Consider the following 27,475-nt stretch of genomic DNA (forward strand, 5'->3'; position numbering starts at 1 on the left):
TTTGAAAGGCTTTGGAAGAGCCTGTTATTTAAGGATTCCTCTGAGCAATCCCAGAACTCTGAAGCTGGAAGAGAATCTAGCAACCCCTCTGTGCCTTTCACAAGTGTGGAAAACCCAAGAGCCAGGACTTAGAACCCCTGTGCGCACTGTGCTCACGTGCTGGGCAGACAGAGCTCAGTCTCCCGGGTGCTGGCGCCTCTTTTCTGCTCCTCCCCTCCCTTCTGCCCTCAGGAAGAACCTGGTCTTCAGAATCTCTCTGTGTAAGAGCGAGCCCCCAAGGAGAACATCTGGGTACTTAGCCGACTCCAAATTCAGGTATCCAGGTGACCAGGAAGTTCCCTTCCGTGTGCCTTTTCCACTAGCACAATGACATCTTTCCCATGGCTGTCCTCACAAATTACCACCAACTTGGTGGCTTAAGACAATAGAAATTTATTCTGTCCCAGTTGGAAGGGCCAGAAGACCAGAATCAAGGTGTCGGCAGAGTCGTGCTCCCTCCACGAACTCTGAAGGGGATCTTTCCTTGGTTATTCCCCTTCAGATGGTTCCAGGAGTTCCTTGATCTCTGCTTCCCTGGTCACATGGCCTTCCCCTCACTGACTGTGTAGTTCTCTTTTTCTTCCCTCACAGGCACACCTGTCATTGGGTTTAGGGCCAGCCCACCCAATCCAAGATGATTTTCTCCCCTCCAGATCCAGATGCTGAATTACCTCAGCAAAGATCCTTTTTCTAAATAAGATCCCAGTCCCAGTTTCCAGGAGTTAGGACGTGAGACTGTCTTTCTGGGGAGGAGGGGCACCGTCCAATCCACTACAGTACGCATGTAAATAAACTCTCGGAAATAGCCCTGAATCCTCAGTGTAAACACAATACACTCCATATTTGTGTTTCCCAGGGCAAGTTTCTTGCACCTAGTTTTGAAGAGTTATTTTCTACATGAGTTTCACGGGTTTGAAAATTTGGTATAGCAAAGCCAAGCAGTAAGCATCCTTTTGGGCTTTGTTTTGCTCTGTTTTTGTTTCTTTGCTTGTTTACATGTGCGATTTCTCAGAACCTTTAAGAAGCCGATGCGCGTCGTGGCTTTTCAGAAATGGGAGGCAGTGCATGGCGTTTCCCAGGTGAGTATGGTTTTGAACTCTTTGTCTGGGTTTTCCAGAAAGCAGGACTTAAGACAAGGCTTAACTGCAAGCTTTCCACTGGGGGTGATTATCCAGGGACACAGAGTGAAGGCCAGGGCGCATCACAGACAGATGGAAAGCGGTGTCAGGTGGGTCCTGGATCTGGCTACCTCTGAGGCTGTTGGTGGCCCGATCCCACGAGACAGCTCAAAGAGCTGGAGGAAATGGATCGGGGGTCTTTCTACTGGGGAGGACGAGGGGGCAACAGTTCTCCACTGGCTTCCATCACCATGAGTCAAAGTTTCCCTTCCCCACCTGTGCAGCCTCTGCAAGTCGCAGTGCCTAGCAGGTCCTCACCACGTCCCCTGCCTTTGTGCAGCATTGGCACCTGCAGGAAGTGGGTCAGTGCCTGCACAGGAGCAATCACACCATAGCTTGAGAGACAGCAGAGGCCGAGAGAATCTGAAACTGTGCTTGAGGGGTGTCTGATATGCTCCTGGAGCCGTTAATTGGAGAACATTCCATAAAACAAGGGCTTCATGGAAGGCTCTCTGAGAAAACAGTTTCAGTGTTCAATTGCTCTGATGTGTTATTTCATTTACAGACGCACTGGAAAGCTAATTTAATTTGAACTTTATTTGTGTTCATATCTGCTGACTGCATGCTCTGAAAACGAGAAGATTTCTTAAGGTGTGGAATACTTCCATTCTGGCTCATTCAGCCGATATGGTAAATATCATCTTACCAATAGAGAAGGGCGAAAGAATACACCAGCAGTTTCTTATCTAGCCCAGTGGGAGGGAGAAAGAAAAAAGAGGAAGCGAAAGAAAGAGCATTGCCCAGTATAAATTTTGGGACAGTTACATTAAACAAAAGGATCAGAAAATGGAAATGTATTCCTTTGAAATGACTGTAATCAGCAGAATGTTGAGGCTGAGAGGAAAGTAATGATGGAGAACAAGGCAGGCGAGAGTGTTCATTTTCTCTGATGATGAAGGGTATACAGTCACATTTGGAAGAGGAAGGTCAAATACTGCAGAGGTGCTGATTTTCAAGAAACCCACTCTGCTTGCCGGAGTCCGTTTTATGGATAGATGGTCAGCATGAAGGAGCTGTGAGTCACAGTGAGCCTGTGTCCTCTCCCCGGCAGCGCACAGCTAGCATGTCATCCAGACAAAGCCAGGAAGGTAAGAATTAGCGGGAAACCCCAAGACGGCAATATTGATTCAATCTGGCGTTGGTGTTGCCATCAATGAAACAAGCTGGAATCATGGGCGTAGAGAGGGAGGAGGCAGAATGGGCTGGTGGAGGATGGGGCAAAGTTGCAGTGGGTCAATTGTGGGGAAAAGTCTGTCCTTTTTACGATTCCAGAATTTTTTTTTTCTCTCCAGTAGAGGATTTAGCCCAGGAGCTTCTACATGCTAAGCACGTGCTCTGCCACTGAGCTATTACCCTCCCCTACCAGAAATGTTCTTTAAAAGCAACAGAACTTGGATTTTGCAGCCAGTTGACTTAAACTGAATTTCTGGATCCTTTGCTTGTGAGCTGTGTAGCTTTGTTATGGTCATTTAGCTTCTCTGGCTCAGTTTTCTCATCTGTAAAATGGAGAGAATAATGTTACGTCATTTAGTGGCAAATAACCGAACACCCTACTCATCCCTAGTTTAAACAATGCCTTCTTCCAGGCAAGAAGGCTCTAGGCATTCCTCCAAACATGTAGCAGAATAACGGATAAGAAAAAGTCATAGTTGAGGCTCAAAAACCACAGAAATATATCTAAAGATCACAAATGGAAAATTAATACAAAGTGCTTCAGGCTCAGAAAAAAGCAGCGTTGGCCAGGAGTTTTTGACCTGGACAGCATTACTACATGCAAAAAAGAAAAAAAAAAAAAAAAAAAAAAAAGGAAGTGGAGGCCAGGCCAATGCCTGGGCCTGGGTGGGATTCAAGGCTACAAATCTATAAGACTAGAGAAGAAAGACATGGTAAAGGTGTAGCCTTTTGATCAGGATCTGAGTCAATTCACCTTCACTCAGTGGCTAAACTCATGGTATGGGACAATGGAACCAGGGCCTCAGGGGGTTAGGGAGAGAAAATACAGAAGTCATAAAATTGTATGCTTCTAACAACACAGCCTCAAAATACAAAAAGCAAAAACTGGTATATTTATAAAGAAAACTTGACTAATCCCCCAGAACTCACTGGAATGTTTTAATGTATATAAAAAATGATTTATTGAGCAGACTTCAAATTGATAAAAATACAGAAAATATGAACAGGGCAATAAAAACTTTGTTCTAATAAATGTAGAGACAATCCTACACCCCCCAAATGAAGAATATATGCTATTTTCAAGTATACAGAGGGTATTTATTAAAAATTTACTATGCACAGGTCACAAAGGAATTGTCTGTACCTTTCAAATGATAAATGTCATATGAATAATGATTTTCTAATTGAAAGCAATTAAAGTAGAAATGAACAAAAAGAATAAAAAACAGATGTATATTGGGAAACTTAGACGTGTGCTGCCAAATAATTCATGGGTGTATGAGTTTCTTATAGCTGCTGTAACAAATAACCACAAACTTGGTGGCATAACACAATAAAAAGATAGTTTCTCACAGTTCTGGAGGCCAGAAATCTGAAATTAGTATCACTGGGCTGAAATCAAAGTGTTGCCAGGGTCATGCTTCTTCTGGAAACTCTAGGGGAAAATTTGTTCCTTGAATCTTCCAGTTCCTGGTAGTTCTGGACATTCCCAGAATGTTAGGATCCTAACAGACACTTTTGGGAGAGAGTGCTAATAGACCGGTGTTGAATATGTCATCACGGTTATTCAACAAACCATGTGTCCCATCCTTCCTTCCACATAAAAGTGGTCCACGTGCAAGTTGGTGTTTTTGGATAGGACTTCCAGGAAAGATTTTTAAAAGGGTCTCACTCAACTGGGAGGCAAGCACCCTTCTCCCTTTTCCCGTATCCTTTGTCTTTCTGTTCAGAATTTGAATGTGATGGTTGAAGCACCAGCAGCCATTTTGTGACCATGAATCAACCTTGAAAGTGTAAGCCAGATGCTAAGAGTAGTGAGCGGAAACATGGAAAGTGCAGAAAGATAGGATAACTGCGTAACCACCTTTGTATGGCTGGGTCATGTACCCTTGGACATTTTTATGTGAGAGAAAAACACACCTCTATCATTTTTAAGCCACTGTCATTTTCGGTTTATATTACTAGTAGCTGAACTTCATCTTAACTGGTATAATGCCTGATAAATGTTTACATTTAAAGCAAAGAAGTGTAATTTTCAGAATAACTTATTCAACACAAGCAGCCTAAACCGAAGGTAGCAAGCCATCAGGCTGCAGGCTGAATCCAAAACCAAGTCAGGTTTTTTTTTTTTTCTTTTAAGATGCATTAATTGCCAACATCAGAAAGCTGAGCGATTTCATATAAACATTTGGATTTCTTCTTTAAAATTTAGATGGTTTATCAACATTGGGCCGCACTCCTACCTGGTTTCAGTGGCTGAGTGATGGTTGCCCCCTTGGAATGGGGCCAGGGGTCTTTATTTCAGCAAGATCTCTGCTCACTTGGCTTCTCTCACTTAAGGGAGCCGCTTAGCCCCTCCAGGCAATTAAGTGTGTGGTTTCGAATATGAGCTAATGACAACTCCCAGGCTAGATTTTTAGCTTTACTTTTGCAGGTTGTTTAAACTGCGTTTCTCAAAGGCATCCTGTATCATTACGTGAAGCTGGGCAGTGGGCACTCCTCCCATTATGCAGGTGAAGGGCTAGGATTATATTTGATAAAACTTTCTGGTGCTCACATTGTCAGTGCAAAGCTAGTTGTGAACCAGAATCCCCCAGGAATCTTTTTTTTTTTTTTTTTTTTAAATGCAGCTCCCAAGCTCCATCAGAGTATTTCTGAACCAAAATTCCCTGGGGTGGGTCTAAGAATCTAAGGGGTCTGTGAACCTGCCGACCAGGGTCTGGCAACAATGGGGCCACCTGGTTCCCAGCTGACCTCAGTGTATCACAACCGGCAGTGCCAAAGCCTCGGGACTACTGGCCATCGGGACTATTCCTGAATGATCTAGCTAGCCTTCATCTGTCTGTCTATCAAGTTCTTTCTCCTAGAAGAATCAAGAGGAAGAGGAGAAGTGGAAAAAGAAGGGAAAGGGGAGAGGAGGGTGAAAATAGCCTCCTCCCTCCTTTTGAGAACAAACAAGCAGCAGGAGGTAACCAACCAGGTGGGGAGGAGACACTCAACCGGGTCACGGAAGAGCTGTCAGAAGCCCCTTTGATGGTTAGGCCAAGAGGAGGAAAAACATGCGGAACACAAGCAACCTTCCCCAACCGCTGAAGCCCTGAAGTCAGCAGAGGCTCCTCTCAGATCCTTTGCACAGGTGTTTGTTGAGTGCCTCACGTGGGTGATGGGATAGATCAGTGAACAGCAGTGCCACTATGTCCATGTCTGGCTCAGGGCCCCAGGGACAGACTGATGACAGTCTAACCGACAGGTAAACTTGTGGTGTCCAAGGGGGATAAACTTACTCTCTAAGAATCTGAGATTCTATCGATGCTAACTGTACCTAATCTGAGAAAAATGATGCCTTCACTGCACTGCAGTCTGAACTGCCTGGTGATGCTTCGAAAGGGTAGACAAACAAACAAACAAAACAACTATACTTAAAGAGACATGTATTTAAGACATAGAGATACTGGCAGAAAGGGTACGAAGTGTGCGAATACTCAATACAAGAACTATCAGAGCACCCGGATGTTTAAGACAAAATCACAGTTACGTATGATCCATCTAGCACATTCCTACAGTGAACACGAGAGAAACAGCGAATCAGAAAGGGTAGAAACTCCATTTAAGGTCAAAAGTGGCAAAGAGAACATATTTTAGGATGAAAAACAAATAACCAGTTTTTCTGTGCATCTTTGCACGACTTACTATTTCAGCCCCAGTGGGAAACTTTTAAACCACTTATGTGGGGATCTTTGGCCAGTAATGAACTTTATGTTCACAAGGGAAATCTTTTTTTCCCAACCTGATGTTTTATGGCCTAAGTCATAACTCATTTATTTTTTTCTACCAATGTTCGTTTCAAAAGCGTGTGGGATTCGATCTGTGTTTCGTTAAAATATGGGACCGCCACAAAATCTAGAATTTTTAATTTCTCCTTAACAATCTGACATGAAAACAAAATGCCTAAAAAGTTTGACCTTGTACAAGGGCAACGTCATTTGAGTTATGGGGGAGGAAAAAAAAAATAAAGAACTGAAACACGGCAAAGAAAAACATTGTCCTCTGCACAGTCTCATTTTTTTTTTTTTCAAAGTGCTGAAAGTCCCAAACAGTGTGATGATTTAGCTACCAGCTTTCTCCCCAACCAAAATGTCTCTTCTAGCTTGGAATCAAATCTGAGGAGTTTCAAAGGAGATCATTCGCTCTCTGTCTCTCTCTTTGTGTGTGTGTGTGTGTGTGTGTGTGTGTGTGTGTGTGTGTACTTGAGAGGTCTAAGAATTCTGCCATCAATGACTAGTCAGTGGCACTCCTCTTAAGACGAAGTTTTGCGGGGTGATCTTGCCTTTCTGGTACCACGTGTACCCAGGCTCAGCGCCTCACCTGAACAAAGACGGTCCATCAGCTTTGGGATGGGTCCAAACTCTCCATCAGTTCCAGTGGCTTCCTCGTGGTCGTATTGAGTTTCCCCACGCAAGAGACAGGTAGTACGAACCAGAGGAGAAAGGATTCCTTATGCGAGCTCGGAATTTTCCCTTATTTCAGACTTAATGGGAAACCAAAGCCCCGGGCCACGCAGTTCATTGTGGCCAGAAAGAGATTTTCTTTTCCCCTTGCTCCTGCAAGCAGCAAGACAATGCTTGTCATTTCAATAAATCGCTCACTTTCTCTTCTCAGAGAGGAAATAGATCTTAAAGTGTTACGTCTTTCAGGTCCCCCAGACAGAAGCGAGACCTGGGGAGAAAGGAACCTATTTTGGGAGGCTCCCATGAACTCTCTGGGGTCACGAGTACTGTTTAGGAAATGATTGCTCCCTGGATGGTAGCCAGAGGCACAGCTCCCAAGAGCTTCCAAGGGTGGAAGCTGGGGCGATGAGGACCCGAGGGAATGTGACGACGTGCATCTGGGGAGACTGAGTCACGTGGGGGTCAGAGCATGTGACACGGCAGCCAGGGGAACGGGATGTGTTTTGAGGCCAGAATTTGAACTTTTGGTACTTGGTTTCTACAGGCACGATCTCTGCTCAGTCTCCTGTAATGAGAAGGGAGTGACGTGTCCGTCAGTTCTTTGTTGGTACCTAGTGTTTACTTCCCCGGGCACTTGGATTTAGATTTTGATTCAGAAGATTAAAAAGAAATATTTAAGAGTGTGGTGTCAAAATTTTTCAGAAGATTTCTTCCATGATGGAAGCTGCTTTCCTATGATGAGAAAATGCCATCTCTGAGAAGCTCTGGGAACCTCTGCAGGGTTGGCCCCGGGCCCTGACAATGCTGAGCGGAGCAGGACACACAGAGCAAAAAGTGTGTGCACACTATTTAGCAGGAGCCAGGGTGCACCCTCCACACTGTTTTCCACAACGGCTACACTGAACTGCATTCCCACCAGCAGTGTAGGAGGGTTCCCTTTGCTCCACAGAATCTCCAGCATTTGTCATTTGTGGACTTTTGAATGATGGCCATTCTGACTGGTGTGAGGTGATACCTCATTGTAGGGATTTGCATTTTTCTGATAATTAGCAATATTGAGCATCTCTTCATGTGCCTGTTGGTCATTTGTATGTCTTCATTGGAGAAATGTTTGTTTAGACCTTCTGCCCATTTTTGGACTGGGTTTTTTTTGTTATTGAGTTGTATGAACTATTAACTACCTGGAGTTGGTGTATAAATACCCCAGCTCCCCTGTCCCTCGGAGGGTGTTCTGTACTGGCTCCTAGAGTTTCCCCAGTGGGATTAAGCTCCAGGGGCCCCCAGTGGAAGCTGATGTAATAACACACTCTCTGTACTTCCCTTTCCTGTGTTTATCCCCTGCTCCTCTGTCAGTGTATCCTGGTTGCAGCTCCCAAACAAACTGCTTGCCCTTGGATTTTTATCTCAGTGTCATCTTCTGGAGGGACCCAGAGTAAAGAACATATATTCTGGGCACTGAAACGTTGACACGAACCATCAGGTAATGGCCATGCCACCCAGATTCCCTTGTCCAACAACACCTGACACAGTTCTGCATGGTCTTCATAAGGACCTGAGTTACGTGGCTTTGCTGAGTACAAGCTGTGGATTTTGCAGTGATGACTGTCATCATTTTACTAGAGTCTAGCTCAGCATAAACATGTAAACAAGAAGATAATTCTCTGGGGGCAGGGAGATCAAAATGAGAGCTGCTTTTTGTGGAGCAGTTGGAGAGAAGGACCAGGAGGTGAAGAGCATCATCTTAGCACTTGCCCCGGGCAGGTGCGGATTCTTTTTCCTCTCACCTTGTCCTGGAAGGTCCTCCTCTTCCAGGTATCTCTTAGGTACTTGCCCTGCTCTGGGGTTTCATTCCTTGTTTCAGGAATGAAACCTTATCACTCCCCGTGGCAGTTCTTGGTATTACCAGCCGCAGTGGCCCGCACTTGATGGAAAACACACTGACTACCTCATTAATAATACTATTCATTGATGCTCTTTATGAAGACCTAGGAGCCGTGTATTTCAAGGATTATTTTTAAACCTCACAATGCCCTGGGAGGTTATGACTTGCATGTTCACCCACTCCCCGCCCCTCCCAAAGCCATCGCTGGGAAGGTGGGGTTCTTACGGAGGACGATGGAGAGTCGTTGAGCCGTTGCTCAGAAATAAGTGAGTGACGTGATGAAGGAGCCAGGAAGAAATCCATCCCTTAGAGGCAGACACTAATTTACCAGTCGCCAATGACATTCAGACCATCCTCACAGTAAATGCAACGGAGGAGGTAACATGGGTGGTGACCGGAGACAAAAAGCAATTGTATCTTTTCAGAAAAAGATGTGGTTATTTCAGGGATGACAATCAACCAGTGGTCACTGATGATGATGGTGGTATTGATAATTACCAATTTCTGAGTATCCACCACACTAGATAGTCTTATGTTGTCTCTCAACATGCTTCCCCCAACACCAACCCTGAAAGAAGGGTGTTTCTTTCCTCCTTTCTACCTCCCTCTTCCAATTTCTCTCTCTCTTTCTCCTCCCCCCTTTCTCTCCTTCGTTTCTCCTGTCCTCTTTCCTTCCTTTCTCTCCTTTTCTTTTCTTTCTTTTTTCTCTTTTCTTTCTTTTCTTTTCTTTTCTTTTCTTTCTTTCTTTCTTTCTTTCTTTCTTTCTTTCTTTCTTTCTTTCTTTCTTTCTTTCTTTCTTCCTTCCTTCCTTCCTTCCTTCCTTCCTTCCTTCCTTCCTTCCTTCCTTCCTTCCTTTCTTCTTTCTTTCTTTCTTTCTTTCTTTCTTTCTTTCTTTCTTTCTTTCTTTCTTTCTTTCTTTCTTTCTTTCTTTCTTTCTTTCTTTCTTTCTTTCTTTCTTTCTTTCTTTCTCTCTCCCTCCTTCCCTCCCTCTCTCCCTTCCTTTCATAGCTGAGGCAACCACACTCTGGGAGATTCAGTTACTTGATCAAGATCTCAGCTACACCATTAACAGAGCTGTCATTTGAGCCCAGATTTGTCTGATTCCAAAACCCATATTCTCCCTTGTATTCATGGGAAGATATAAAGCTTCAAATATATATATATATATATTTGCACAGATGTCTGAAAAATGCTTTTAAGAAGACCGACATCTAAGCATAGGCTTGTCTAAAATAGAAAAGTAGAGAAATTCTTTAATGGTTAAGTATGAAAATCCAAATCACTGGCATTTCTGCATTTGAAGTTTTAGGTAATGAATCACAATAGTCATTGAGAACTGACTGAAACAACTAATTGGATGGACATTTTACCTTTCTTTACTGCTTATAAATTCGCCCACTCATCAAATATTTATTGAGCAGATACTGTGTGTGAGGTCTCTTATAATGATTGTTTGTTGTCTTGCATCTGGAATACTCTGAGTTGAGCCTCTAACAATGCATTTGAAAAAGAAGTAGTCATTTCTGAAATAATTATAGCTTTAGAAGTATACGATAGCCACGTGAGAAGCCCTTGGCTGTGAATTTTGCATCCTTTGCCATCATGGAATTGACTAGGAGGCCCAACTCAGGACTGAACAAATATGGATCAGTTTTAAAGTTTTCTAAAAATAGACTTACCCTATGATCCAGCAATCCCATTCCTGGGCATATAACCAGAGAGAACTCTAATTTGAAAAGATACATGGACCCCAATGTTCATAGCAGCACTATTTACAATAGCCAAGACATAGAAGCAACCTAAATGTCCACTGACAGATGACTAGATAAAGAAGCTGTGGTATATTTATACAATGGAATACAACTTAGCCACAAAAAAGAATAAAATAATGCCATTTACAGCAACATGGATGGAACTGGAGATTGTCATTCTAAGTGAAGTAAGCCAGAAAGAGAAAGAAAGATACCATATGATATCACTCATATGTGGAATCTACAAAAAAACAAAAGACACAAATGAACTTATTTCTAAAACAGAAACAGACTCACAGACATAGAAAACAAACTTATGGTTACCCAGTGGGGAAAGGAGATGGGAAGGGATAAATTGGGAGTTCGAGATTTGCAGATACTAACTACTATATATAAAATAGATAAACAACAAGTTTATACTGTATGGCACAGGGAGCTATATTCAATATCTTGTAGTGACCTATAATGAAAAAGAATCGGGAAACAAGCATATGCATGTACATGTATGACTGAAGCATGATGCTGCCCACCAGAAACTGACTCAACATTGTAAACTGATCACACTTCAATAAAAAAAAAAGAAAACAGTTTCCAGTTACTAGTCTCCATTTTTCTTTATTGAGCCCCCATCTGCAAGGCAGCTGGGAAACTGGATAGCTCAGAGATCAGGTGTAACTTTTCCATCATTTATGTTGCAAAACTTAGTCCAGTGCAGTTGAAATTCTGAGCCTCAGAGCTTCCTTCCAATGAGCATGGATGAGACTCGGGAGCAGCTCTTAGGCCCTGCATGTGGCAGAGAAGGGTAAGGGCCTCTCTCTCCCTCTCTTCCCCTTCCTCCTTCTGAGACTTCCTCATCTCCCACTGGCCCCACCGAGAGAGCAGAGAGTGTCTGTTTCTCTTCCTTGTGTTCTGGGGACCTCCCCTTCCTCCCTACCCTTTAATTTGTTTGTTTGAAGCAGTACCTGGATCTCCTTCCTTAAACTCTGGGCCTCTAGGCGGAATGGTGGGATGGCTTGCAGGGGAGGAAAACACATAAACAAAACAGAGCAGACCACGCAGAAAGAAAATTCATTGGAAGGTATTTCAAAACCACAATACCCATTACACTTATTTTTTCCACATTTTCCCCCTTCCCCTTGAATTTAAGGAGCCTGTCTGTGTTTTTCAAGCCCCTTCTTCCCTAGCACAGTGCCTAGCTTCCAGCAGGCCCTCAATGAACGCTTGTGGAATGAATGAAATACCAGCATGGCCCCGGGTTTTGATGGAAATGTAGGATGAAGGGAGAAAAGTACATGAACAGGGCAGAGCTTCCTCCTTCAGTTAAAAAGCATTGAGTACCAATGATACACCTGGATCACCGCTCCGGTTCAGTAAGACATTGAAGAATCAGGAAGGTTTTTATTTTGGGTCCTGAGTTGCTCATACATTAGTGGGAAAGACAATATAATGAATCATAATTTCCTTTTTTTTTTCTTTTTAAGATTGCCCAAATCCTAGCCTAGAGACAAGATGTTACAATGTTATAGTAAAGATAATGAGATGGATACACGCAGGTAGAGATTTTGTGAGCCAGACTAGAAATTCCATCAGTAACCTGGGGAGGCAGGGAGGACACCAAGTCCCTGGGCACAGGACAGGCAAAGAAGCCACGAATGGTGTCGTCTTCAGCATCAACACGTGAGGAACTAACGTGGCGTGTAGTTTTGTTCGCCTGGAAAGTTCTACCTAGTAGCTGATGGGTATCAATTTGCAAGGTTGCTAACAAGTTATTCAACGCTCTGTGAACATTTAGAAACATTGATAAAGACAGAATATAATTTTTTCACTATGGGGTAATGAATGGTAGTAATTCTGATTGGACTAAGTTGATTTTTCAGAGGGTTAAAGTTGGAATTAGTGAAATCAAGTAATTTTGTTTCGATGCTCTGCTCACTGTCTATAGCAACTGACATTCTGCTCGGGAAGGAATAAGCAGCGTAACTCAAACAGCTGTTGCTTGACCGAATTCCACATCTCACGGGAACTGGAATGAAAGTTTTCCATCTGACCGAAGACTTAGACTCTAAATGGCGTCTCTTCTTGAAAACACAACAACAAATGGAAGTCAAAGAAAAGTTAGGTGTCAGCACGTAAGAAAGGACCCTTGGACCAATGATGCTCCACAAAGTCCCTGTTCGTCACCCGTGGCTAATGAGCACCTGAAACGTGAGGTGCACTGTACGTGCAAAACACACCTTGCATCTCAAAGGCGTAATTCTACAGAAAAGGCAAAATATCTCGTTAATAATTTTCAATATCGATTACATGTGGAAATAATAATATTTTGATTGTATTTTGTCAAATAAATATATCACTAAATTAATTTCACCCATTTTTCCTTTTGAAACTGTGGCTACTAGAAAGTTTAAAGTTACATATATAGCTTTTCACTGTCTGTTTTTCTGGGCTGCATTAGATGGTCACGTTGGGAACATTCTTTTTTTTTTTTTTTTTTTTAACAGGAATTGGGGAAGTTTTCTATTAAGAGCAACAGACCTGCTTTAAAAGAAAATCACAACCACGTGGGAAGAGAAAAGACACTTAATTCAGTTTTCTTCTGTTTTGTTTTTGTAAGAGAAAGATATCCGAAATGTCACGCTCAACTGATTTTAAAATTAAAAACAGGGAGCCTAAATATTTTTTTAAAGCATTGAATGAAGACTCCAAATCCACTTCAGTTCATGGAGTGGCTGATTTAAGGGAAGAGAGAGAAGGGGAGAGACAGGAAGGGTGGAGAGGGGGCCATGCTGTCGGGGCAGAAGAGCCTCGGCTTTCCTCAGAGTACTAATTCTATACTCATATTTCCAAAAACCTGAAGGAGAAAAGATACGCACATGCGATAAACAAATATCTTCTTGGCCCATAAGCCCGTAAGTCAATTATCCATGCTAATTACCATTATTCAGGTGAATTACCCCAGATGACGTGCACTGACTGAACCAAAGTCTACGCAGGCTCTCCCCTGTGCTGCGCGCCGACTTCCAGAAATAACAGAAGCCTCCCTCCTTCAAGCACAGTGGGTTTTCCCAGGCGGGAATGTTGGGTCCATTTGGCTTTCCCTCAGCTCAACAGCTTTGATTTGAGAGACTTTCTAGCTGTAGGGGCTCTCACAGAAGCGGGCACTAAAGAAAGGGAAAAAAAAAAAGAAACTAAACAAAATAAAGTTACCCTATGATCCAGCAATCCCACTCCTGGGCATATATCCAGAGAGAACTCTAATTTGAAAAGATATGTGCACCTCAATGTTCATAGCAGCACTATTTACAATAGCCAAGACATGGAAGCAACCTAAATGTCCATCAACAGATGACTAGATAAAGAAGTTGTGGTATATTTACACAATGGAATACTACTCAGCCATAAAAAATAATAAAATAATGCCATTTGCGGCAGCATGAATGGACCTGGAGAATGTCATTCTAAGTGAAATGAGCTAGAAAGAGAAAGAAAAATACCATATGATATCACTCATATGTGCAATCTAAAAAGAAGGAAAAAAAGACACAAATGAAGTTATTTACAAAACAGAAGCAGACTCACAGACTTAGAAAACAAAATTCTGGTTACAAGGGGGAAGGAGGATTGGAAGGGATAAATTGGGAGTCTGAGATTTGCAAATACTAAATGCTATATATAAAATGGATAACAAGGTCCTTCTGTATAGCCCAGGGAACTATATTCAATATCTTGTAGTAACCTATAATGAAAAAGAATATGAAAATGAATATATGTATGTATATATATGAGTGAAACATTATGCTGCACACCAGAAAAAAACTAGATTAATTAATTAGTTAAATAAAAAGAACAATCCTTGCTCCTGTAGCAGATCTCGGCAAATAATGGTAAATATGTATGTTTCAAATTAAAGTCCATTATACAAAGTGCATCACTTTTTAGTGAGTCTTTATAACAACTGACTTTTCTGACTGACCTACCATGTGCTTGTCATGCACAAAGACTAGAAGAAGGCTCCAATGTAGAAATGAGGAAGAGAGGAGGACATACACGTATTGTGAAGGATGAAAAGTTGAGATTTTTCGCGGCTCCTACCTGATGAAAGCAACCATTTTTACTGCCAGAAACCTTAAGAAAGTACCTTCCCAGACGTGCTTCGCCTCAGGCTTTTTAAAAACTAAGAATAGAACCTAAGTTTTCCTCCGCGTATTAAGAGCTGTTGTCTTGTTCCTTTTTCTCTAAGACCAAGCTGAGTGCTTGTAACATAAAAATCTCTGCTAACAGCCAATGAAGTGTGCTTTCCTCTCAGTTATTGTCTGGAGAGATTATTCTAGGACCGTCGACAAAAAATAATCATTAGCTGATCCAGTGGTGCTTGGAGACAGAGTTCAGAGTCCGTGGCCAACATCTTGCTGTCGCTTAAACCTAATTTGGAATCTTGGGCCAGAGTTCCCTCAGCTTTTCTTACAGGCAGCCTCCACTCATAGCAAAGTAATAATGCTCACTCAGACAAAACGAGGCCCCTTCGGGCCTTGAGCAAGGTGCTTGTCCTTAAAAAAAGGTCCAATACCTCCCCCCTAAATGTATTTTAGAGCTTTACTGAAGTCTGCCAAACTCAGCAGAATGCAAGACCTCTCTCTCCTGTCTTCTCAAAGCCCCACCCAGCACCTCAGGAAAACTGCCCTTTGCCCGCCCCCTTCTCCCATCGGACTCCCAGCCCATCACCAACACTCAACCCAGGCTTCTCGGGTTCCTTTCCCTGCTCCTTTTACTAGCGCTGGGTAAGAATCCATCCTTTTCTTATCTTCCAGTAACTTTCTACCCTTTCCATTGTAAATTAAGCAGGTCAGGAGAGATACTTTTTAATGCCCCCCCCCGCCTCCCCTAACACACCCATTTCCATATCTGCAAAACAAGGCTCAAGAACAGACCTCAAGTGCAGAAAAGTGGGAGAGGCTTCTAACCCCCATGGAGTTTGGGATGGATGTCTGAATCACTGACACGAAGGGCGCTGAATCTGATGCTTGTTAAACTCCTGCCTCTCAGCTCTTGACAAGAGTCAACTAAATTTTTCTACACGTGTGACCTCGAGCAAGTCCCAGAAGCTCCCTGAATGTGAATTTCCTCGGCCTTAAATAGAGCAAATAGTAACTCCTCCCAGACGGTCAAGATTAAATAAGATACTAATGTGCATGAGGCTTTACGCTGTAAAAGCACTTTTTCACATCCTGAATCCATAAACGGCAAATACAAGACTCCTTAAGGGGAATCGTGACTCATTGAGTGTCATGTTCTGATGGGTTCTCTGAGAAGGTGGGCTCATAGAATTGCATAAAACTGCCCAAGTTGACAGGGAACTATCGTCAATATCGTGTAATAATCTATAATGATGAAGAATGTAGAAAAGAATATATACCTATATATGTCTATGTATAACTGAATCACTGTGCCGTACACCAGAAACTAACCACCACTGTAGATCAACTATACTTCAATTTAAAAAAAAGCCCAAGTTGAAGATGGTAATTCAGTCTGAACTATTTTTCAAATGTTAAAGAATATTTAAAGGTAAAATCGTGACCCTCAGATTAAATTTAAAAGAACACATGGCTAAGATTTGTGTGTAACTCTTCATTAATGAGAGAACCAGTAATATATTGCAACCAGTTAGAAGGAAATTGTGGGCACAAGTGGCATCGTTAAAGTAATTTAACGCGAGACCATTAGACTGAGGTGGCCCCATTGCCTTTGCCACCTACATAAGCAAACAGGACTCTCAGCCAGAGTCAATTCCTTGAAATGCCTCAAAGGGAAGAAACTGAAACTTAAAAACAGCCAATTGCACGCAGCCTCTAGGCTTTCCCAAATAAGGCAACCGATTAAGCTACAGCCAATCACATGATTTTCCCTCTGTTTCTGAGTCTTCTTTATAAAAGCCTCTCCCCTAGGTCCTGCTGGTGCAGTCACTCCAACCACTTTTGCTTGGAGTCGCTGTTTGTTCAAATAAACGCTTATAAATTTTAATGTGCCCCAGTTTATCTTTTAATAGTTCATAAGTGGTCAAGAATGGCCAAAATAAATTGCATAATAGTTGCAAAACTGTTGCCTTCCGTGGTGGGAAAGTGGAGACATAAATCAGTCACTCATCCGCTAGACACAATATAGTCAGTTCTCATCATTTGCTGATTTAGTATTTGCATATTCGCCTACTTACTGAAATACATGAGTTAGAAAACTTCATTCAGGCTTGAGCTATCATGCCGTTGACCATGGATTAAACGTTACCGGAACAACACATAATTAAAGAAGGTGTTTTTAACAGAAGCACAGATCAATCAAGGTGATGTATTGATTGGTTGATGAAAATGTTGTGACCAAAGGCTCCCAGGAGCCTACCTTTGTATTTTCCCTAAAAGCCGTGGTTCCATATTCACTAATTCAGTGTTCACGGCCACTTTATAGAACATAAGTACCGTGACGAAGGAGACTAGGCTTGTTTGTCTGTCGACAAGAATCATTTGCATTAGCATCAATTACCTACAGATTACAGAGATGTAAAACAGCTTGAAGACAATAAAAGACATAGATAACCCAGAAGGGTATGCTAGCCAGAGCCCCAGTGATTTTTTTTTTTTTGCCCATTTCAAAGTCTTTTCACCATTTTTTTGCTTTTTTGCCCATTTCAAAAATCTTTCACAATTTTTCCTGCTGGAGGAAAAATCAGCTGCTTCAGTTATTTCGATTAAGCAAAATAAACAGTGGTTGTCAGACTAAGAAATAAGCTCTTTCAACATTTCCACTTACCTCCTAAAGCCTAATTTGCTAACATTTAAAAATAATGTGACCTCACTCGTGGTAATCCCACTTGTACATATGGGTCATATGCGGTGGACGGAGTCAGTGCGGGTGAAGGTCTTAGGTAAAGGAAGGTAGCAGGTGGGCATAGAAGTTATCTCATCCAACCCCAGAACTTCTCGGGGAAGCAAATAAGACCAGAGCCATTTTGCAGAAGAAGAAACATAAGTGCTAATACGTTAAATAGTGCTAAAGAGGGCACACACGGATAACTGGATTGCATCCAGCTCTTCTAGATCCAAAACCAAAGCTCTTTCTACCCCAAACACCCTCTATATTTTATCAAGTGTTTGGAAACCATTTGCCTCACTTCTCCCCCCCCACCCCGGGTTTGGTGGTAAAGCCCAGAAAGTTGATTTATAATCCCAGGTTATTATCTCAGTGTCTTTACTTAGCTGTATGTCTTTGTTGAGCTATTTCCCTGCAGTCGGAACTTTATTTTTTCCCTTTGAAAGTGCAAACAGAGGAAAGAAGCATTGCTGGGCTTGGCTCTGAGAAGGGAAACAAGCTACAGAACCTAAGAGGTGCGCGGAGAAGCAGAAGTTGAGAGTCTGCGAACTTAACAAGTTCTTCATGCCCATGTGTGGTTAGATTTTTTTTCTTTTAAACTGCTCCTGCATTTCCCATCTATAACTGTCTCAGTCATTTCAAGGAGCCAAAGTGAAGGAACAGCTGACAACTGTCAATTCTTTCTGACTTTTGGATAAGTGACAGGTGTTCGGTAGTTGAAACCATTACGCAGAGGTTACGACACCAATATTTCAGTCTCTCAGCTCTCAGTTTTTAGATATCTGCCTGTGTGCTCATCAGACCTGTTCTTCCATCTCTCCAGTACTGCCTGCTTAGATAAATAGATGATAGATAAACAATGCTAGCATAACTACCTAGATACATAAATATATAAGCACATAGTTGTACAGACAGTAACGCCAAATAGATCCTGAAGTTTGTCTCATCCTCATTTACATGATGCACTTGATGTTAGAGGCCCTGTTATTGCTGCAAGTCTAACCAATAGACTCAAATTTTCATACATAAGTAATATACAAAGAGGCCAGTAATTTTAAATCATCTCAATAAGCACATGGTGAAAAAAAAAAAGATGCAAAGCAGTCGAGTACTCAAAGTGGCAGAAAACACATAATTCCACAAAGGAAACCACGATAAGTTTCTCTATTACTATTCTCTTGTATATTTGAATTATTTCGTATTTGGTGTCATAAAGAAAAATGAAAGGCATCTGCAAATACGCTGATAGGCTATAACGTGGTGCGGTGGCTTTTTATTTAGTTAAGCTGGTTCTGGGTTAGAGTTGCCGCTAGAGATATTTCTGTGTGATGTGGAGGGCGGCAGTAAGGTAAGGGCCACTACACCCACTGCGCCCGGGTCACCGCAGGGCGCCCAGTGCAGTTCCACGCGTGGGCGCGCACCTGCTCGTTCTCCGTGGCGTCTGGAGGAGGCAGCTGGACCTCAGATGCCTCAGCTCCTGCTGGCCTCCTCCTTCCCCTCTCCTGCGGGCTGGAGCAGAGGCACGTGTGGCTTGGTGGTGAAGGCTGCCAGCTTCTTCCCGCAAGTCACCCACGCTGTTGAGGTTGGAGGTGGGGAGAGAGGTGCGGGTAGGAGTTTGTCTTTGTGGATTTCAGTTTGCACTTGACATCTAGCTCTTCTTCCCAACGTCAAGTCCTGCTGACTCGCCAAACCCAAGTCAGATACAGAGCAACGCCCTCGTAAAGCCTCCTTCCCCAGCTCCTGCCTTTGCGGAGAGTCTTGTCTCTGTAACAAATCCCTTACCCGTATCACTCATGGTGGCTCTGCCCCGATTGCACCCAGACTGACACACATGGTTCAGTACCAAGAATAGACTTGGAGTCAGGAGATTGGATCCTCAGCCTGGCTTCACAGCTGCCTCCCTCCCTGTGTGTGCTTGAAACATCACCCGACTTCTCGGGGAACTCTGTTTTGTTACATCAGATGAACAGGCGTGGTGGCTCCAGCTCAAAGTCTGAGCCAAACCCCATCACGGCATTTACAACTTCACTCAGAGTTTTACACTTAGTGAAAAAACTAGGAAACAGTTTTAGCCAAGTGGAGCCACCTAAGATCCCTTTTTAAAACTAACTTTGTTTACTGATACTGGAGTAGACTTGTGTCATAATGTTTTAAAATCTTCATTAAGGTGAGACATGTGCAAATGATAGAGATGATGAAATGATTGCTAATGATGTCACATGACTAACTACAAAATTTTCCCAGCACGTATGTGTCTGTAAAATCACCAAGAATATTGGTTGTGGTAAGAGTTGCGTTGTCCTGCCTGTCTGGAAATGTTTGACTTACAGGAATCCTGGGGCTGAGATGCAGGTCACACAGACGCTGAATTAGTGGGGGTGGCACCCATGAGTCATCGGATAGCCCTCCTTTCTTTGCCCTGCTCAGTTCTGATAGTTTCCCAGGACATCTGTCTCATCAGAGCCATTGGGAACAAGCATTTCCCAGGAGCGCTTTCATTCTTACGCATCAAATAGCAGAGATGAAATGCAAGTTGGAGTGAAAAGCAGATTGGAATGATTGCAGGATGGAGTTAGGGGCTCTCTGACAACTCCTTTCAGGAGGATGACAATAGGGTGAATTCTAGCAAGAGTCCCCCCCACCCCTTCGTGAAAGGCGGCATGTTGAAAACATGGTGGTGAGTCGCCTGGACGCCTCACCGTTATCTCTGTACCATGAGACGTCAGCGAAGACACATCGATGGCGTTGACAAGAGCCACTACAATAATACCCGTCTGCATTTCCACGGGGTCCGTTTCTGAGTTGCCCTTGTGCAATTTCTCCCCCGGCCCGTTTAATGACACAGCTGTCTACAATCCAAACGCACCTGTGTTCAGAAACATACGGTTCATTATGAGAACAGAGCACTGATCCCCTCCGGACCACTCCTCGGTCACGAACAATGGCCACATACATCACGGCAGAGGCAGCGGCCCCAGAATTAACCTCCTCCACGGCAGATGCATTCTTGGACTTCAAAATTCTACACCAGTAGGAACAAATTATAGGCTTAAGGGATTTACTTCTTATTACATGAGGAATGCATGCACTCTGATTCTTTTCCACTAGTGATAGGTCAACAGTGGCTTTTATTTAAAACACAAATATCTCATTTAATAGAAAGGATGAGGAAGAGGGGGCAGGGAACAGGGTGTTTCGGCGACTCTCGGAGGGGATGGAGGAGCCCAGGAAGCATCACTTTGCCGGGGGGTGGGGATCTGGTTTCTTACAAAGCACAAACGTTGCATAACGGAGGATTCTGGGAGTGTGGTCCTTCCACCCTTCACTGTAATATGTGTTTTAAATTCTCACCCTGTCTCTTGCTCCTGGCTGCATATTTTATTTTTTAATTTAATTTATTTTATTTTTCATTTTTTAAATTAAAGTATAGCTGGCTTACAATGTTGTGTTAATTTCTAGTGTACAGCATGGTGACTCAGTTACATACACACAGCTTCCTTTTTATATTCTTTTTCATTATAGGTCATTACAAGGTATTGAATACAGTTCCCTGTGCTATGCAGTAGGACACTGTTGTTTGTCTATTTTATATATAGTAGTTAGTATCTGCAAATCCCAAACTCCCAGTTTATCCCCCGCCTTCACCCCTGGTAACCACAGTTTGTTTTCTATGTCTGTGAGTCTGCTTCTGTTCTGTAAATAAGTTCGTTTGTGTCATTTTTTAAGATTCCACACATAAGTGATATCATGTGGTATTTTTCTTTCTCTTTCTGGTTTACTTCACTTAGTATGATGATCTCCAGGTCCATCCATGTTGCTGCAAATGGCATTATTTTCTTCTTTTTTTAACAGCTGAGAAGTATTCCATTGTTTCACATCTTGTTAATCCAGTCATCTGTCAGTGGACATTTAGGCTGCTTCCATGTCTTAGCTACTGTAAATTAGCTGTATATTTTTAATTGATTTAATAAATGGTGTGATGCAAGGGTGTTAGTTTGGTCTGGGAGACTTTCCCTTATGTGGTCACCAGAATAACTGCCTAGTGATCACTTTGAAGATCACCATTGCATCCAGGTCATTTCCCTTGCGAAGTTGCAAACGGTCATGTATCAGAACCCAGGAGTTGAAGCAGACCTTCTCCCGCGGCCACAGGGATTGGCATGTCATGGATATGCTTTCAGTGAATCAGTCTTATGAGTTGGACACCAGTGCCAACTTTGAGACAAGATTTCCTGTTTCTCTCATGCTACCCAGCAATGCCCTTTTGTGTGAGACCAGCTACTCTGAAATCACATGCCTACATAATATTCAACTGCATTAATTATCCCACAAAACCCATCAGAGAACCATCTATACAAACAAAGGGACTACCCCTTCCACAGCACCAATGTGGACAACTCGGACAACTTGCAGTAAATGCTGAATTCAAGAAACAAAATCACGTGAAAATCAAACCTAGTTGAAATGTTGAAAAAGAAGTGTCCCAGGATGACTGGCTGTTTACTAAGGCCCAATATCCCAGAAGTGGACAAGGGCCGGAAGCACTGGGGCCGACCATAACCCTCGGGAATGACCTTGACCGTGACCGTGGCCAGCCATCCCTCTCCCAACCTCCACCCTTTAAATTCTTGTGGGATGTATTGATATAATTTTACAAAATACAAGACTTCACCTCATTTTACAGGCCCACAAAAACCTGTAGAAACTGCAAACCCAAATGTGTCCATTACAATAGATAAATACTCGTAAGCTGGCTGGAAAAAAAGTTCAGCAAAGGAAAGGAAGAAACCAGAGAATTCAAAAAAGAGAAAACAGAATGTTATCCTAGAGACGAGAGGCCCTTGGCATTTGAAAGAAAAGTTTCCATTTGAAACCCTGCTCTCCCACCGTGGAATTTCAGAGCTCTCTAACACTTCTGAGCAGAACCCAGGTTGGAAAGTAGGGAGAGGGGGAAATTTTCCATTCAAAGTTCCCACCTTTCAGATCTCTTTCCATTTCTTCATTTGGCACAGTCAATACTGGATCTGCCTCTCGGTTCCAAGTCCATCTGGGGGAACCATTTGGCTGAAAGAGGAGGATTAGCAAATGCTTCCCAGATGAGTTATGCTATATTGCATTATATATGGCAATCTGTCCACGTTTTTAAGAAAAATAAAAAGAGGAGACCAGTAATATAAAGACAAGGATTTATAACAGTGGCCACACTGACTCTTACTGATGAATACGTTTTTCTGTGCGCTTTTTACACGTCATCTTATTATTCCTTCCTCACCACAGCTCCGTTTGGAAAGTAAAGTGAGGCTGTGTATCTTGCCAGGAACTCATCTGTGAGTGATGCCCGAACAGTGCTTTTCTCCTAGAGAAGCGCTCATCCTGCCTGCTCACATCTTTCTCCATGGTCTGCTGAACTTTGTGGGCTCGGTACACTGATGTCCTCTGACACGGTGCAGAGACGGCCAGCAGTACAGCCACCTTACCCCATCCTGGGACCACAGTGCTGCCAGGCACGCGTCTCAGCATTGAGAATGAATGACCCTGCTGTGTGGAGGCAGCCTGGCTGGCCTAGGCTCCAAGTGAGAAGGGGGTGAGTGGTGATGTTAAAGATGCGGAGAAGTGGCCATGCCACACAGCACAGAGAATCTCATTTGGATAAATGACTAATTGCATCCATGAGAGAGATGAGAGACTTGGGAGTTTGATTCCTACACATATTTGGGTGCAATGGGACTCTACAGTGCCAAATGGACAATTACCAAACTTCTTCTTTAGTGGCTTCTTGTATTGCTGAGTTGAGGCAGGGGAAACGGAAGCTGATGGAAGTACGATTCTCATTCACATGCATACAGCTTCCTCTCTCCTTTTGCAGCTTCTGCACTGTCCCTTGGGAACCAGACTTGGCACAGGCTTGGGCTGCCTGCTTGTCTGACACCAAGGGTGCTGTCAGCACTCTGCAGATCATCATATTTGTTTTGGCCTCTCAGCCTCAAGGGCAGATGGTCGTCATGCTGATTGGGAGGGAGGTGTTGTGACAGGGGGCAGGGTGTGAGCCAGAGCTAGCCAGGAGAGGACCTTGGGATGTTTCCATCCAAACCAGATATTTCTAGAAACTTCCTAGGAACTTCTAGAAGCTTTCTAGGGATTTCTAGAAACAAATGAGGTGGCACCACAAGGACCAGAAGTCATCTCAAATTCACGGTGCAGTATGACTCAGGTTTGGGTGGAAACCAATGAGAACGTGACCTGGTGGGCACAACCCTGATGCGCCCTCAGAGCACGTCACTTTGGAAACTTGATCCCATGTGTTTCTGTCATGTGGGTTCATCTGGTCAGTTTGGCTTTGGCCTCCAACCCAGTTCGAGGACACCAGAAACTCCTCTTGAAAGAAGCTACAGGGAAACTGTGCTTCTCAGGTGACCCTGAAGTTCCTGGATCTCATGTAGGTCTTTCCTGAGAATTCAGTAGCTACGAAGAGGAAGGGTGGGCTGGGGTCCCACAGGGTCACTTCTCCTGGTCTAGGCAGTGCCACTTTTCTGCATTCCCAAGGAGTTCCTCACTGGGTGGATTGCTTCCTCTGATGTGACACAAATCAGACAGTACTTCTTGGGCACCTCCTTGGCTCCCAATTCCATCCGGGGTTGGGAGGAGGCACCAGAAGATGATAAGAATCTTCAAGGATCTCATCACCTAATCATACATTTGAAATTAAGTGGATTGGGGCTCACAGGCTGATAATCATTCTGTGATATGGGAACATCTCTGGACAATTTAATAGCACTAATACATGGATGTACTATAACTTCTACCAATACTTATATTTTATAGCTTCGTCTACAACCTTACACGTTTTAGTTTCCTAGAGTCACCATAGCAAATTATTATAAACTGGGTGGCTTAAAACAATAGCGATGTATTCTCTTACAGTTCCAGAGGCCGGGAGGCTGAAATCAAGGTGTTGTCAGGGCTGCACTTCCTCCAGGGCTCAAGGGGAGGTTTTATTCCTTGACGACAGCTCTGGAGGCTGCTGGTGCTCCTTGGCTAGTGGCTGCACCACTCCAGTCTCTGCCTCTCCCATCACACAGCCTCCCCCTCTTCTTCGAGTGTCTATTCTTGGTGTGTTTGTCTTATGAGGACACATGATTGTGTTTCGGGCCCACCTGGATAGTTCAGGACAAGCTTCTCTTATCAAGGTCCTTCACTGCAACACATCAGCAGAAGATCTTTCCCCAGATAAAGTCCCATTCACAAGTTCCAGGGATTAGGACATAGACAAAGCTTTTTTTGGGGGGGGGGCATCATCCAGCCCACTGTACCCTAGGTCAAACTGACAGGAAGTGGCAACTTCATTTTTCCAGTGTGGAGTTAAGCAAGTACAGCTCAGCATACTGCATCTGCACGGGGTGCCTCCCTCTATGCAACAGGACAATGGTCCCAGCTACAGCCAGGACACTGAGGACTGACATCGGCGAGCCCACGAGAGAGGGGGCAAAGCCACCTGGGGCTCTGGCTCTGGCTCCGGCTCCTGGCAGTGCTCATTTGTGCCCCCTCCTTTCCGTTCCTCCCTCTCCCTCCCCGGAGCTCACAGATGCTGGAAAATACTTGCTTTGAAGGTCTGTCTTTTTCTCCTCATTAAGATACAAAATTGGCCTGCGATTTATGGATTCCTGCTTGTGCCCACAGTTCCCTGCCAGGACCGAGCTGAGCCGATGAACCCTCAGGTTCTCTGTTTCCGTCTTTTACTCTTTCATCGCATTAGACAACAGTGCCTTACTTAAGGGCCATGAAACGTCCCGTAAGAACAGGCCATTGTATGTTATCAATGGCGGCTTCAGAAACCTCCTGGCCAGGGCTGCTTTTTTTCCTTTTAAATCGGGAGGTGGGGAGTTTCTGTCTCAACCAGACAATGAGGACATTATCTTTATTTAAGAGAGAAAGAAAGATCACAATATAATCGGAGACCTTGCTTACAGTTTCATCCGCATCTCAGCCCTGTGTTGGATACTGGTGTTCCAGAGACCCCCAAACCATGCGGAAGGGAACGAAAAACAAAGCAAAGAACAAATCTGACTTCTACAAAGATGTTTTTACTTTAAAATCTTTTTTCAGCTTGTTTTTTCCCGACACACACACACACTTGCACACATGAATCATTTAGGAAGTACAGTCAGTTACAATGTCAATTTCTGGCATACAGTGTAGTGTTTCAGTCCTATATATACACACACATGTATTCATTTTCATATTATTTTTCACTATAGGTACTACAAGATATTGAATATAGTTGTGCTACACGGAAGAAATTTGTTTTTTTAATCTACTTTATATATAGTAGTTCATATTAACAATTCTCGAACTCCCAATTTATTCCTTCCCATCCCCTCTCCCCTCCCCGGTAACCAAAGATTTGTTTACTACGTCTGTGAATCTGTTTCCGTTTTGTAGATAAGTTCATTAGTGTCTTCTTTTTCCTTTCTTTTTTTTCTTTTAGATTCCACAAATGAGTTATATCATTCTTGGTATAAATAAGGCATCATAATGCCTTTGTTATGAAATAAATGATAAGCACCTTATATCTGAAAATTATCCTTCAGCTTTATCAACACAATGAGGTGTGTAAAGTAGACAAATGGTTCAGAATTATTGATGCCACCAATCATTTGGGATGACTATTTTTCTGACTTTCTGACTTAGTTAATGATATGAGTAAGGAAGTAGATTTAGACACCCTGTAGACACACTCTGGAAAAGTGAGTCTAGTTCACAGTTGGACAATGGGACTGAATTCCTTTCTTCATTCATCTGAATATTTCCACCAGGTGGAAGGACTGTGCTAGGGGTTGCAGATGAACTAAGGCCCATTCTTGCTTTGAAGGTTTCATAGTTTTCAGTAACTTATTATGAATGACCCACCATTTTGGGCATTCTTATAACAACGCTACAGAGGCAGGCCTGAAGGGCTTTAGGCAGGTCTGTAGTGGACTTCTGGCTTCGTTTGTTTGTCTTTCTGTCTTCCCAGCATCCTGCCTCCCTCTTCTGGTAACAGCAGCTTGACTGTCCTCTGGAGAAATGCCCCTTCCCCGTGGTACATCTGTATGGTTTGGGGCAGGGCTCTGTCTAACTCAGGGCTCCAAAGATGGTTGCATGACCCAGGCTTAGCCAGGCGGAATACCCCATCCTTTCTGGCAACAGTAATGCATTCAGGAGCAAGCACATACCTAATGGATTAAACAGGACAAGAATCACTAGCTTTGGACCAACCATGCCCAAGTCTCAGTGCTTGGTTTCTCTTTCACAAAGAAACCAACAGGGGTGTGGGTGGGTATAGCTCAGTGGTAGAGTGCATGCTTACCATGCATGAGGTCCTGGGTTCAATCCCCAGTACTTCCATTAAAAAAAAAAAATGCATCTATTCCTGATTGGGTGTCTCTTCAGGATGGTTTCCTCCAAATGATGACTCCAACTGGTGATCCAGGCTCCTTTCACCAATGGCTGTGTCTTACCCTGGGACCTCAGGGTCCTCTGGGACCCTGGAGCCACCTGCTGAGTCCTTCTGTACCAGCCAGTCAATGAGTGGAGAGGGAGGGGACGTGGAGATCACTCTATATAACCCAACTTAGATGTGAGGGACCTAGGAAACATAGTTCAGCTGTATGCTCAGGAGGAAAAGGGAGTAACCAGGGGAGCACATAGATTCACATGATTCTGCCACACCCAGGTTAATCAGAGCCAAATTCTGGAATTGTTCCTGCCTGAAGTTACGAGACAAGGGTTTTGAGGGTGGCATAAATGGAAAGGGGAAGGTTTGCTAAAGGGATAGAATGATGTTTGAACCTTCCGGCCGCTGCAAGGGAAGCACTCACCAGAAAAAGAAGTCATGCAAAAACCAGAACTGAGAGATGGAGGTGGCTCAGGGCCTTGACAGGTGAGGCCAGCAAGATGCCTCAGGTGCAAATATGAGAAGGCACAGCCCCGCAAGCAGGCTCTGGCTCCCAGGACCCTGCCAGAACAGGGTCAGCTCACTTACACAAGTCAGTGCCTCAAAACCTGCGTCCCAGACACCCAACTTTGCCTGGCTCCCGACCCCACCCTGAGATAGACAAATTCTTGGCAGTAATATGTGAACTCCCGGATCCATCTGGAATCCGT

The 27,475-nt window shown here is 43.5% G+C and overlaps 1 long non-coding RNA gene and 1 other non-coding gene across 6 annotated transcripts in view; both read left to right on the forward strand.

Moving 5' to 3' along the window:
* LOC116151786 (uncharacterized) overlaps nt 1-12,833 on the forward strand; it is a 246,893-nt gene extending 234,060 nt beyond the window's left edge. For 3 of the 5 annotated variants that reach the window (XR_010382570.1, XR_010382571.1, XR_004135318.2), the window contains one exon: nt 1,052-5,033. This is a non-coding gene — a long non-coding RNA (uncharacterized LOC116151786). Of the gene's footprint in view, nt 1-1,051; nt 5,034-12,413 lie in introns of those variants that run through there. The other 2 variants (XR_010382572.1, XR_004135321.2) reach the window with 2 other exon arrangements.
* Nucleotides 12,834-26,643: 13,810 nt separating this feature from the next.
* On the forward strand, nt 26,644-26,716 carry TRNAG-ACC (transfer RNA glycine (anticodon ACC)). The gene has a single exon. It is a non-coding gene; the product is annotated as a tRNA-Gly (tRNA).
* The last annotated feature ends 759 nt before the right edge of the window (nt 26,717-27,475 follow it).

Source organism: Camelus dromedarius, chromosome 10 (assembly GCF_036321535.1).
Source record: "Camelus dromedarius isolate mCamDro1 chromosome 10, mCamDro1.pat, whole genome shotgun sequence".
Taxonomy (NCBI): Eukaryota; Metazoa; Chordata; class Mammalia; order Artiodactyla; family Camelidae; genus Camelus; species Camelus dromedarius.